General features: G+C 42.5%; 1 protein-coding gene across 1 annotated transcript in view; it reads right to left on the bottom strand.

Moving 5' to 3' along the window:
• LOC141549001 (actin-binding protein WASF3-like) overlaps nucleotides 1–14,700 on the bottom strand; it is an 83,682-nt gene that overhangs the window by 57,318 nt on the left and 11,664 nt on the right. The window contains exons 2-3 of the mRNA XM_074278366.1: nucleotides 2,117–2,186; nucleotides 1,721–1,797 (exon numbers count right to left, since the gene is read on the bottom strand). The gene's annotated coding sequence lies outside the window, so the exon portion shown is untranslated. The remainder of the gene's footprint in view (nucleotides 1–1,720; nucleotides 1,798–2,116; nucleotides 2,187–14,700) is intronic.

Below are 14,700 nucleotides of genomic sequence, written 5' to 3'. Positions count from 1 at the left end.
ATGGCTTCAGGCAGTTTAAAGCAACACTGAAAGAGAGAAGAAACAATGTTCAGCAATTTCAGAAGTCCTGGTTAAAGTCACGATAAGAAAAAACAACATTAGATCCCCCCGTGAGGAAAGCCAAGTGAGGCCCATTGATAACTCCCTCCCTCAACATTTGCTTGCAGGTGAACAGATATATGATGTCACAGGCCTACTGGTCAATGATGATACAAAGGAACAGCACTACAATGGTGATGAGCAGGCGTACTCCATTTCCACTGAGGGCAGGCAAGAGAGAACAGTTTGAAACATAAGCAGGAGAGACTGATGAGAGGTCCTGACAAAAGGAGCTTTCTTCACTTGAGAAGTGAATTAGTACATAATCTATAGGGCAAGACAAGAAGCAGCACTACAAGTCAGAGTCTGGGCTCACTCTGGCTTTGCTGGTAGAGCTGTGTGACCTTTAACTCAGTACTGAAGAACAGCTCCACCAACCACCGAACTGCCAGCAGATGACATGCACCTTCCCATCCAAAATCAGCTTCCTTAACTTCTCTTAGAATCTACAGATCCGCCTCTATCTTCATCTCTGCTTGTTTCAAAAAGAAGGGCCTCTTTCTTTCCAAGACTGACATCTGTCCCCTCTATCCAATCCCCTCCTATTTCCTTATAGATCTCACTCCCTCAATCATCCTCTCCAATCCTCAATAGCACCAGAATCTTCCAACCTGCTGATGTCTTCCCTTCTGCCTACATGTTCAGAGCTTCCCAATCTAGTCACTAGTCTCTTTCTCTTTTTCTTTCACTGTCAAACTTCTCGAACAAATGGCCACCACCCAATGCTTCCATTCTTTCCTCAGCCATTCTCTTTTAAGCCCTGAATCTGGCTGTAGAAACTGTGCTGCCTCAAGTCATCAGTGATTTTGGAGAATCATCATATTCAACTGGACTTTTCCCAGTCCTCGTACTCCTAGATTTTTCTTGAACACCTTTGACTACCTTTCAAAAACCCTCCCCTTCCCTCAGGCTAAATATCTCAAATTCCTTCATCTGATCCTTACCCAGCATGATCCTAGGATAGGTGCCCCCGTTGGGCTGGACTCTAACTCTTCAGGGTGTGACCTCAATGCCCCAGAAAAGGATGGAGGCCTGGGGTCTCCTCCCTCATCTGGGAGATTCAGCTTCTGTCAATGTAACTCGATTGCCTTCATTTAGGGGGCAAGTCACTGCACAAACACTGTAGCCTCTTACAGAATTTCCCAGTCTACTTAAAGCCCCATGGAGCTGTGCCTTTTCCCCTCAGACTGTGGCTCTGATTTTTTAAATAAATTTTAGACATTCATTTCTCTTAGACGTGACTCCAGTCATTACTATCTGTTGAGATCTCTTTGAGTCTTGATCCTGTCGCTGTGTTGGGGAGCCCATCCAGCCTTGCAGCATCTCCAAATCTAATAAGTGTTCTATCTAGATCTTTACTAATAAAAATAACAAACAGAGCCTGGCTCTTCTGTCTCGTGGGTCTCTCTGAAAAGATCCTGGAGGCCCTAGGTAGAAACTATTTTCCCCCCAAATGACATAGTAGCCTAAGGTATCATTTCCCCCAAGAGGCTCCTTCATTTTATGGTTTTAATGAATATTATTAATAACAACTCACATATAGATAGCACTTAAGTGTTCACATCCACAAGCTTGTAAAATGTCATCATTCTTATTTTACGGAAAAGGATTGGTGTCTTACCTATGGTCACATCCTCACAGTCTGGAGTCTTGGGTCCCACGCTGTACCTGGTGATCCCTCTACAGAATCCACCAAACCTAAAAAAAAATTTCCTTTCAGGAGGTTCCGCCAACCTTCCCCACCCCCATTCTGTACCTTCCTCTAGGCTGTATTAATTTAATGGCCTTATTTACCTGGGAATCTCATTAGCACATCTGCACAGCAATGTCGAGTGAGACATAATAAAGTCAACACTAAGTCACTGAGCCACATGGCAAAAAAGGTATCTGCTGCTTCTACTCTAGCAAGATATAGATTTCCCCCATCTCTGACTAATAGGCTGGACAGGATAACCCCAAACTCCCCTTGATTCCCACCCCCAATTTACCTCTTCCCACATTCTTGACCCTTTCTTACCCTTTTACCAACCAGATGGAGACAGGTAGGTGCCGGCTGGATCCACTTAGCCTTTGATTCACTGGTCAGTCTGGAGGGAAGATAGGTTGTTAAGATATTGCTAGAGGGACAGACCAAAAAAGCCCCTCCCCTTCCCAAAAGGACTAAGGATTTCATACAGGAAGGGACCTTAGAGAATGTGAGGCCAGGCTTGCCAATTTACAGGTGAAGAGAAAGCCCAAGTTTACACATTTGGGGAGAAGCATGGCTGAGAGTCCACACCAAACACCAGGAGGATACCAAGGAACCTGCCTTTGGGGTGAAAGGCCACGAGTCAGGAAAAGTCAGCATAAAGAAGTAAGGACAGAGAGAGTCTACTACACATTCAGCTAGTCCCCCCCCCCCAAATAACCTGCCTAGAGGCCAGCCAAAGACGAGACTTAAATGACAAAAAGCATTGGCCGTACAGCTTGGGCCCTTGGCCATAATCTTCATTCTGCTGCCCATCTCTTTCTGTTTCTGGTCTTGCAGAAGGCACAGGCAAAGGAAAGATCAAAGAAGAGAAACTCAGAAATCTCAGTGTGACCCTTCCCTCAAAGGGAAGGAGGCTAGAAGCAAGAACTGGTTAAAATGATGCATTTTATTCTAAAAGATAGAAAAAATCATGAGAACGCAGAAACGCTAATTCAGTACTGAAGCTATGAAATGGTTCAACTGGTGGTCTTCTACCTGGACGATCACCTGCAACAAGAAAAGCTATCTAGAAATGTGTTCAAAATGGAAGTGTCACTGATCACAAAAACCTGGAGCCCAAGTATAAGTGCCTAATGACCGGGAAATGACTGAACAAATTAGGATCGAGGAATATGATAGAAGATTAGTAAATCAATAATAGGAAAAAAAAAAGTCACCTTGAGGAGACAACACAGCTCTGAGCATGTACAATGTTCCATGTTTGCATCTCAGCGCCCAAGATAAAGAACACATTGGGCCCCAGATAAAACATTCAGAAAATATGCTTTGTATGGCTATGGGAGAGGAGTTGTTGGAGTACTTATTGAGAAGTGTCTTTTACGTCAAAACAAAATGTATCAGTGACTTCTCTAAAATAAGTGTAAATATAAGAAAAAGATTTTGTATTATGGGGGGGAGTTTACTCATCCATGTACTTACTAGGGCCCCCAAGTACACATTAAAGGACCTAAGCTCTCAGCTCCAAACTGGGCTCCTAGGCTCCAAGCCAATGAAGCAACACAACTGGCAAGTCCAAAATAATAGAGCCTCCCCCCTGAAATCCAAGTCACTGGTTAGTCCATACCTGCCACTCACTAGGGGTGTGAAAATCCCTTCCCCGTTTCAGAGAAGCAGCTTCCTCACTGGGAATATGAAGGGATCATCCCTTCCTGTGTGGGTAGGAATAGGCTATGAGAGCATGCGGGCATGGAGGAAAGGGACACCTCTGGGATGGAGGATTTAAACTGGGCCCGGGAGCAATCTGCACCCATAAGGCTAAAAGGCTGCCATGGCAACAGATGAAGGTGGGCATCAGGCCAGGGTCCTTACCACTCTCAACTCCCCGCCTTAACCCCCCACCTCCAGCACACACAGAGAACAGAATGTCTGTACCAAGAGAAGAGAAGCCAACTCTTTTCTAAACTGTTCCATCTTTCCCACAGTGAGCTTAGTGAACAACAGCATCCATTCAGCCACTTGCCCCCTCCTAGCATAAGGCCTCCCCCAAAGGCTTATCCTTCCAGCTTCACATTAGGCATGGGGGGGTCTCCAACTCCAACATGGGGGACACCACAGAAATACAGGGATTGGTCAACTTTTTAGGTAGAACTATAAAATATTAGAACTGGAAAGGGCCTTAAAACATACAATCTAGAATTTTGAGCTAAAAGAGACAATCTGAACCTCTCATTCTACATAGAAAGGGGCAGGACTGCTGCAAGACTACAGAGCTAAGCAGAGGCAGAGCTGATTAGAAGTGGGTCTTCTGGTTGATTCTCACTACCCTGAGTTGGTCTGGGATCAGCTCAGCAGCTCCTGAATCCCCTTACTCCTAAAATATCCAAACCTCAATAGAAAACTGAAATGGGAATGAGGGGTGGAGAGAGTGATCACTGACATTTCAGGCTGGGAAAGGCCCTTAGGGGCCATCTAGTCTAACCGGTGACTGAACATAGAGTGTAGATAAGTAATCACCAAACTTCTACTGAAGGCCTGCAGTGTTGGGGAACCCATTAGCTCCCAAACAGTAAGCAGAGGTATCTAAAAGCACAAAGGCCTGTCCAAAGGGATTGGAAAGAATTTTTAGAATCTGTTTCTGGAACTCTCTTGACCATGATAATGCTTCTTAATGAGGCATCTGTCACTAAATTAATCTTAGCAAGCATTTATTAAGTGCTTACTGTGTACCAGGCCTTATGATACAAATAAATAATGGCACAGTATCTGTCTTCAAGGAGCTTACATTATCCTGGTAAGAAAACAATACACAGATGAATAAATATAAATAAGATCCCAAATTTAAAGCTAAAAGAGTTATCAGAGGCTTCTTAGCCACACAATCCCTGAGGCTCAAAGAGGTTAAGTGACTTCTCCAGGGTTGTGAGGTAATGGAGCGAGGACAGAGGGAGAACTGCTAACCACTGAGGGAATTCCAAAGAGATCTTTTCTACAGAGTGGCCACTTAGCCAGAAATCCTAGGAAATAAAAGATAAGGAAGCACATTTCAACCCACACAAAGCCATGGAGGTAGGAGCTGGAGTGTGCAAAGGAGAGTCATGTGCAATCAAGCTGGACTCTCCATCTTGGAACTGGCTTCAGCCCAGGACTAAATCGCCAAAAAGAACCAAGAATTCACACAAATCTCAGAGGATTTAAAGCCAGAGGAAGAGGGGAGAAGGACTTTTTGGGACTTGTGAAACTGTGAAACAACAGTTCTTCACAACACAACTCCGAGGTAAGAAGTGCAAGGCTTATCCCTTTGACTGCAATCTCCAGGAGGGCAGAGGCCATCTTTCATCTACATCTTCTCCACATGCTAAAGGTGATTTTACAGATGAGGAAGTGGAGGCCCAGAGAAGCTGACTGACTTTCTGAAGCAGTAAGCGGCAGAGCCCAGATTCAGATGCCAGGTCTTTGACCACAAATCCTGTGGTCCATGAACCCTCAGCTCCCCTACTCTTTGCAACTGGCACAGGGTAGGGGGTACTTAATAAATGTTTGAATTAAAACAATTGGGCTAAAAACCCATCCTACAGATTCCCATTTATCCAGTGGTGAAATCAACAAAGGCTTCCCTGAGAGAGGAGGAGAGTTTGGGGCTCTGAACAGGGCCCTAAGGTACGGCTCAACGGTCTGCCACCATCACTTTCAGCTACTGACTCGGGCACTGCCTAGCTGGGTGTGACCTCAGGACAAGCCACTTAACCACTATGAGATACTTTCCTTACCTGTCATGTGACCACATTCATGCTTAAAATCTTTATAACCTACAGGGCTGTTATGAGGAAAATGTCTTGTAAGCCTAACATTGCCACAAAAGTGGGAGTTATTACTTTTTATCTGTCTCACAGATTTCTAGATAAAAAACAGGAAATTCTTTTTCTTTCCAGATAGAATATATCTATCCCCAAATGAGCCAGGGCTGGTAGCATTCATTTAAATCATATCAAAAGCTCTTGCACGGAGTAGGTGCCTCACGAGTGTTCCATGAAGTAGATGAGTTTGACACCCATGATTTTATTTGCCTCTCAACACAACCCTCAGGGGTAAAATAGTGCAACTTTTACTATCACCATTTTACAGATGGGGAAACTGACTTGTCTACACATTAGTGACAGTCTTCTGGCCAAAGCCAGTCTCCCTGACTTCCAATGAAGTATGCTTACCACTATACTGTGCTGATTCAAAGCTCCTCCTGAACCTGGGGCCTTGCCTTTTTTCCACCCTCATCTAAAGGAATTGGCTCTGTCAAAAGAGAAAAAAGCTACTTTTCTATTAATTTTATAGTGACATCAAAAGACTTCATAGTGCTGCAAGACCTATCCATTCATTTGGAGAAAAAGTTCATCAGGATAAATGTGGAGTCCTACACTTAAGTTGAAAAAAATAAACTTCTCCTAGATCACAGATGTAAGCACCGAGGGTGTTACAGGCCGTCAAGTTCAACCCATTTAGTTTAGATATAAGGAAACTGAGGCCCAGAGAGATGATATGATGGCCAAAATAAGACGGCTAGTGAAGCAGCAGAGTGAGCTTTAAATCCAGGCTCTCTGAGGCCAATCAGTGCTCCTTCTATTGTGCCTGCCTTCTCTTCTGTTTCTTAAGTATAGCATGGGGAGGGATGACTAGAAAGCAGTCTGAAAGAGCTGAGAATTTCAATGGACTGCAAGCTCTGTATAAGTCCATAATGATATGGCAGCCAAAAAAAGTGAATGCAATCTTGGGATGCAGTAAGAGATTTCAAAAGCAAATCACATCTGAAGTGCTATGTTCAGTTATGGGCACCAAAGTTTAAGAAGAGCATTAATAATAATAATAATAATAATAATAATAATAATAACAGCATACAACACTCACTATGTACCAAGCACTTCATAAATATTATCTCATTTGATCTTCACAAAAACTCTATGAGGTAAGTGCTATTATCTCCATTTTACAGATGAGGAAACTGAGGCAAACAGGATGAAGTGACTTGCGCAGGATCTCACAGGTAGTCAGTGCCCAAGGCCAGACTGGCACTCAGGAAGAGGAGACTTCCTGATTCTAAGCCCAGTGTTCTATCCACTGCAGCACCTCCTAGTTCCTAAAATACACTATCTTAGAATCTTCAAGTTGGACAGAGGGAAGGAACTTCAGAAGATCTCTAGCCCAACCATACCCGAATACCCTCTACAATATATCCAACAAGTAGTCACTCAATCCCTGCTTGAATGCCTTTATTGAAGGGGAAACCACTATCGTCCGAAACAACCCATCTACTTTGGGCCATCTCTAATCATCATTAGGAATTTAAATCAGACCTTGACACTGTTGTTCCTTGGTCCTCTAGGGCCATTCAGAAAAAGGCAATTTCCTCTACTGCATCCATGACAGCCCTTCAGAAAGGGCACAGGAAAATGGTGATCACCTCCCCACTCCCCAAATTCTCAATTACTAGAAACACAAAAAGTTAACATAGTGAAAGCATGCAGTAAGAACCTAAAAAACCGTTAACTGAATTGAAATGAACAAGTTTTTAAACGATCTATGGAGATCAAAGCATTCTTCTCCATCCTCTCATGTTTCAAAGGAAGAAGGATCCTACACTCCCTCGGGATACAAAGAATTATAGTTAATGCTATATCCTTTGAGACTAGTAAATTAAACTGTTGAGAATTGACAACAAAACCCTTCCCGTGCCTTACCTGCCAAAATCAGAAGTGAGGAGACAAAGGTCACGACGTCATCCCCACGAAGCCTTTACATGAAAGTCCCGTCACAGGTACTGGACCATACAATCGGGCAGCATGGAAGAGGAATCACGGTCTTTTCCTGATTCTCCTTAATTTCATCCCTGCTGGCTTGGAGCAGTATTTGAGCTTCTACATCAATCATCCAGTTAATAGGTCTTTATTAAATGCCTGCCAAGTGTCGGGCACTCTAACTACAAGATAGGCTACAAAGAAAAGAGCCAAATACTTCCTATGTTCAGTGAGATTACATTCTAATGGAGGAAACAATAGGTACAGACATGAGTAAACATAAAACGGAGATATGAAGGAATTTGGGGGAGCATCAGCAGCCAGGGGGAGGCTCAGTAAAGGTTTCATGTAGGAAGTGGCACTGGGGCTGAGCTTTGCAAGGAGCTTGGGATTCCAGGAGATGAAGAGGAGATGGAAGATGGAATGTCATGTGGGAGGGACAGCAAGGAGGCCAGTTGGGCTGGAATGCAGCGTGTGAAGGGGAGGAATGCGTAAGAAGCCCGGAAAGGTAGGCTGAAGCCAGATTGGGAAAGGATTTAAATACCAAATGGAGGAGTCTGCATTTTATCCTAGAGATAATGGGAACAACTGCAGCTTTTGAAAAGCAGGGAGTGATGTGATCACTGAGGCAGCTGGGTGAAGGAGGGGCTGGAAAAAAAGGAAAGCTTGGACCAGGGAGAATTAATATCCCATCCAGAGAGAGAGAAGAGAATGGAGGGAGACATGCTGTACAGACAGAAGCTATAAAAACTGGCCACTGGTCGGATAAGATGGCTGTGAGAGGAAGAAGAGTCACAGATGATCCCAAGGCTGGGAAGCTGAGTGAATGGAAGGCGACGGTACCCTTGACAGAACCAGGTGCATTAGGAAGGAAGGAAGGGAGGGAGGAACGTGATGGAACACGACAAGTCTGAGAAGCCTTCAAAAACCATCCAGAGTTCAAGAGGTCCAATAGGCAGTTGGTCACAAAGGACTGGGGCTCAGGAAAGCTCAGAGCTGGATATGTAGATTTGGGAGCCACATGAACAGAGATTAAAACTGCCCCTAAAAGAGCTGATGAGATCAAAATATAGGGTATATATAGAGAGAAATGAAAAGGAGAGTTTGAGTCAGAGCTTGGAGTATAATCACAGCTAGAGGGCAGGACATGAATGATGGATCCCACAAGGGAGGCTAAGAAGGAATGGGTAGATGGGTATAAGGAGGGAGGCCCAGAGAGGAGAGATTATCCAGAGGAGAGAGTGGTCAAAAGAGTCAAATGCTGCAAAGAAATAAAAAAATGAGGACTGAGAAAAAAATGACTGGATCTTGCAATTAAGAGCTCAGTAACTTTGGAGAATGTAATTGTAATTAACTGGGTGATGAAGTCAGAATTGAGATTGCAAAGAATTGAAAAGTGAGTGAGAAAGAAAGGCAATGAGTGTAGACTGGGTTTTCCTAAGAAGTCTGGTTTGAAAAGGAATGCAGAAACAGAAAAATAGCTTGGGGGTAGCAAGTTCAAATTAGGGATTTTTAAGGATGGGCAGACCTAGGCAGCAGTTCTTTGGGGTAACCTGGGTAGATAAACCTGGGTATGGAGATTAAAAAAAAAAAAGAAAGAGGATTGGACTAGATGGATGCTGAAGTTCTTTGCAGCTATAAATCTACATATTTAGCAAAGAAAGGGGGCTGATAGAAAAAGAAGAGACTCCTACAAGCACTGTAATTAGATCTAACAGATAGCATTGAAGAGATTGAGGTGGAACTATGGACTCCAAGGCTCCAATACATCAGGGAGCTAGCTATCAGGGGAAATCCACTGAGAGACTGAGACTCTGGAAGGCTAAAAGACGACAAATCAAAGGAAGGGAAACTTTCGGCTCCAGAAATTATCTGAGTAGTGCCACACAAATTAGAAATACAATAAGGAAAGGAGATGAAGAAATCTTGCCCTAGAATATAAAGTCCATTGCAAACAGAGAAGACACATGGCTAATAAAAGAACACAGAACATGGAGCTGATCCCGTCACTCTCCTGCTTGACACCTGACAGCAGCCCCCCCCCCACTTCATCCTGCCATTCAAGGATCTCCACAACCTGGTACCACTCCATTTCCTCACATTTAGCTTCCTCTTCTCCCTTACATGTGTCCTATGTCTCAGTCTACTGAATCACTCTTCAGCCCTAGACAAACCCTGTGTTTTTCCTCCTCTGTGTATTCCTTCCTTTCCCTCTCCCTCCCTCCCATACCTATTCTTGGAGACCCAGCAGGTGTCACCTTCTCTATAAATCTTTTGACCAATGTCTCTAGCTCGAAGTTGAATGTATTCTCTCCAAAGCCCGGACTCTCACAATATCTTGTCCCTCATATTCTTACACTCAGTTTTGTATTTCAGTTAGCACCCTTCCATCTCCCCTACTAGGACAACTCACATTTTAAACCACTATATAGTTTACAAAAAGTACTTTACCACACTCTCTTTCAAAAGTTCTATCACCCATTTTATAGATAAGAAAACTGAGGCTCAGAGGTTAAGATTTTGCTCAAGGTAATGGAAGTATTGTTTTGGTTTTTTTAAAATTAATTTTATAATTATAACTTTTTTTTTGACAGTACATATGCATAGGTGATTTTTTTTTTTTACAACATTACCCTTGTACTCCCTTCTGTTCCGAATTTTTCCCCTCCTTCCCTCCACCCCCTCCTTCCCTCCACCCCCTCCCCTAGATGGCAGGCAGTCCCATACATATTAAATATCTTATAGTAGGTCCTAGGTACAATATATATGTGCAGAAGCGAATTTTGTTGTTGTTGTTGTTGCAAAGGAAGAAATCGGAAGGTAAAAATAACCTGGGGAGAAAAAAAATGCTAACAGTTTACACTCATTTCCCAGTATTCCTTTTCTGGATGTAGCTGATTCTGTCCATCTTTGATCAATTGGAACTGGATTAGCTCTTCTCTATGTGGAAGATATCCACTTCCAATGGAAGTATTGTTACTAGAACCAAGGTCTTCTGATATTGAGCACTATGTGGTCCTCCCATCTTTGACTTTCTATAATTTAAGGTTCCTTCCACTATTCTTTCCATTAGAACATATTGCTTCTAAAGTTAGTTAAGGGGTCTTAGTGATTCCTGAGCCACTCCCCCACTCCCCCACCACTGCTTAGCAAAGGCTCTCTTCCATAGTTGATTCTCTGTAAAAGTTTGAATGAATAAAAGCAAGGAAAGAAGGACCGCAATGGTGCATAGGGAAATGGTGAAAAAATATATAAAATCAACAACTCTTTGCAGGGTCACTGGCTTTGGGATGGGAACATGTAAAAAGCAAGGGAGTTTGAATGAGGCTTCTAAACACAGTATATAAAATAATTTGAAGGTCTGTGCCTGCAGTATCTGCTGATAAGCTGAAGGTTATACGTACGAAACTAGGATGCAGGGTCCCTGAGGTAAGTAAAATGTTAAAAGGTTTTCATATCACTGAGAAACACCTGGGAAATTACTTTCCTTTGGCTGGGGGAGGTAATCTATGAGGCCCAATCTTCTACAAAGTCATATTCTGCTGCTTCATCGTGGCATGGAGGTGACGAAGGGTTCTTGAAGGCCGTGTCAGAGAAGCATTAAGCTCTGATAGGTTCTCCTCTGCTAGAAAGGCTTCAATTCAAATACTGTCCAGAAACAGAGTGAGTCTGTTTTATACGGCCTAACCAAGTATAATGAGGCTTATCCCACTAGACTGTACACTTGGAGATGAAGTTTTGGCCACGGAAAGCTAGAAAGCAAATAAAAATCGACTTCATTTCTGTGTGCCCCTTCAGGGATGGTGGCAGACAGGGGTGAACAAGGAGGCAGAAGGTGATAAGAATCAATTGTTCAGCTATCTATAAACATCAACTCAAGCTAAATTGTGAGCTATTTGTCTGCTAGGTGAGCATACTACTGGATATCCTGGATTAGATTAAATTTAACATTCTCACTATAAATGAAATGAGAGGGAAAAAGTTGCAGTTCAGTGGAAGGACAGCTTTCCTTGGAGAGATAAATCAAAGAGTTGGCAGAGCTGGTTTTTATCATGTGCCTAAAGGCAACAAAAAACATCATTTCATGGGTGATTGGCCATCTCATATTGCAATCCTCATGAGAAATATTTTCAAAAAGACCCTCATGAAAGTAACAGGCTTACAGAACATTTCTTACTGAAGATAAAGGAGTAGAGTCATTAATGACCCTACAGAGAACTCCCTAAGACTCTCCAATTAAAGCAACCTATACTCCCATAGTCAACTTCAATGCAAAGGTAAAAATAGATGAAGATTGTGAACAAAATACAGCAGAAAGCATGGATCAGGAATAAGGAATGAAGAAGGCCAGTGACTTTGTGGACCAGACAATAGTCTAGCTCATACAAAAAGCCTCTGCCTGCAGACCATGAATATTTTTTTCCAAGAAAATAACCATCCGATGCTGATCATGGCAAGCACAAACATCACCAAAAATAAAGTGCTACTTTAACAGTGTTAACAACTCATTATTGATGCAGAAGTAATTTTAAAATATGAATAAAAAACTAGAATATAAATTTAAAGAGTATGTATAGTACTTAAGGAAAACAGTTCAACATTGCTGCTTGTTATTCAGTCTTGTTCCACTCTTCACAGCGCCATGAATCATAGCACCCCAGGCCCTTCTAGCCTATCTCTTGAAGACTGTCCAAGTTCATGTCCATTGATTCCAGGACACTATCTCATCCTTTCATCTTTCTTGACATCCATCTCATCCTCTGCTGTCCCCTTTTGCTTTTGCCTTCAGTCTTTCCCAGAATCAGGGTCGTTTCCAATGAGTTCTGTCTTTTCATTATGTGGCCAAAGTACTAAATTTCACTTTCAGTGTCTGACTTTCAAGTGAAAAGCCTTAATTAAGTCTGACAAGACTTGATCTCCTTGATGTCCAAGGGACTCTCAAAAGTCTTCTCCAGCACCACAGTTAGAGCCCCATTCTAAGGGGCTCAGCTTTCCTTATAGTCATGCATTTTGCTGCTGGAAAACCCGCAGTTTGATGCAGACCTTTGTGGGCAAGGTGCTCTCTGCTTTTTAGTATGCTGTACAGATTTGCCATTGATGTCCTTCCAAGGAACATCTTTTAATGTCATGGCTTCAGTCATCATCCCATCTACAATGATCTTTGAGTTCAAGAATATAAAACCTAACATTTCTTCCATTTCTTCTTCCTCTCTTTGCCAGGAAGTGATAGGACCCGTTGCCAGGATCTTAATTTTTTGATGTTAAGCTTCAAGTCCTGTTAAAACAAGGTACTGAAAGGGGTGTGAGAGGGGGAAGTGACCAAGTTAGCAAACACTTGACTTCACTGCTAATCAATTAACAAGCATTTGTGAAATATCTGTATCATGGGCCAGGAACTAGGGAGCCAAAGCCCAAAAAATTGAGTCTTTTTCCCTTGGGGAATTTACAGTGCATCCATATAATAATATACAAAGTAAACCTAACATAATTTGTTGGGGGAGACTAACAGCTGAGATCATAAAAGACTCCATGTAGAAGGAGGCACTTAAGCTGAACTTTGAAGGAAGTCAGGGATTCCAAGAGGCAGAAGAAAAGAGACAGCATGTTCTAGGCATGAGGTAAGAGATCGAACAGTAAGAAGGCCCATTTGGCTGGACCATGGAGTACTTGTATAATAAGCCTTATTAACTTGGCTTTACTTTATAGATCTTTATATGAGAATGTGTTGTAAATTCCCCAAAATGTCTGCTAAATTGGACACTTGTCTCCCTCCCCTTGAAAGTACCTAAAAAGATCAGGTTGGAACCAGGCTGTGAGGGGCTTTAAATGCCAAACAGAATAATCTGTATTTCACCTTAGAGGCAGTTGTGTGAAAGTTGACCGAAATGGCAAGGCCAAAAGAAGAATAAGTATTTTGGGGAAAGATAATGAATGTTGTTTTAGACCGAGATGACTATGAGATATGCAGTTCAAAATATCAAAACAGACAGTTGGTGATGTGATAACGGACCAAGGCTACATAAGTAAATCTGCAAGTCATCTGGTTAGAGAGAACTGAAGTCATATGAGCTGATGTCAGAAGGAAAGGTATAGAAAAAAGAAAGGGTCCAGTACAGTATTTGGCCTTGAGGTAAGCACCCCACCCCAGTTAGTGTGAGGGACAAGGATGATGATTAACTAAAGGTGCAGGTATACAGGCCAAATCAGAACCAGCAGAGTACTCCCCAAACCAGAGGCAGATAAGATGGTCCACAATGTCCAAACTCAGGGGAGGTCAAGAATAATAAAGGCAGAAATGGTGCCTCTAGGAGATCCTTGGGAACTATGACTAGAACCACTGCTGTTAATGGTGGGATCTGAAGCCAGACCACAAGGGTTAGAGAAGTAAAAGTAATGAGTGTATAGGGCTTTGTTTACAAATTTGAGAGTGAAAAGGAAAATCACAGGTTTCAAAGCTAGAGGAGACCTTAAAGCCCATCTGGTCCAAACCCTCTTTTTACAGATGAGGAAAATGAGGTCCAGGAAAAGTGACTCTCAAGATCACACAGATACTGACAAAGATGGGATATGAATCCAAGTCCTCTGACTGACGTTATGAACTCTCTATGTCTAGCTCTCAATTCTTTGTTGAAAGCATTTATGTTATAGCAGAGGGGAACTTTTGTATGTTCTGATAAGCCTCGGACAGCTTTCATCTCTTATTTTTTGAGCCATGTTTTTCAGCATATTTTTGTCCACCTTCCCTATCAAAGGAGGGTCTCATTTAGAGTTACATAGAATACTTACAACTCAGATGTTAGCATATAAGCCACAATCCTTTTCAGTTATCTTCTTGATGAACACTGCAATACCAGATAATCAAGCGGCCCCATGAAATGTTTCTTTTGATGCACTTGGACCCATGCTAAAGTCAAACAATCCTCTGTTTGTCCTTCTTAGAAGATCCCGTGAGCCCAGTTAGCTACAACTTCCTTTTGTCTCCTAGTTTCATTCAGAGCAAGAACATCAAGATGGATACGATTCATTTCCCTCAGCGGTATGTCCACTTGCTGGTCACTGAACAAGAATCTCTCCTTTAGAATGCTAACAGTTACTATTGATGTAGTCAAGAAACCATGTGATTCCTCA

This window comes from Sminthopsis crassicaudata, chromosome X (assembly GCF_048593235.1).
Source record: "Sminthopsis crassicaudata isolate SCR6 chromosome X, ASM4859323v1, whole genome shotgun sequence".
NCBI classification, from domain to species: Eukaryota; Metazoa; Chordata; class Mammalia; order Dasyuromorphia; family Dasyuridae; genus Sminthopsis; species Sminthopsis crassicaudata.
Note: the sequence above shows the minus strand (reverse complement) of the source record. Positions and strands in the feature narration are given on the sequence as shown.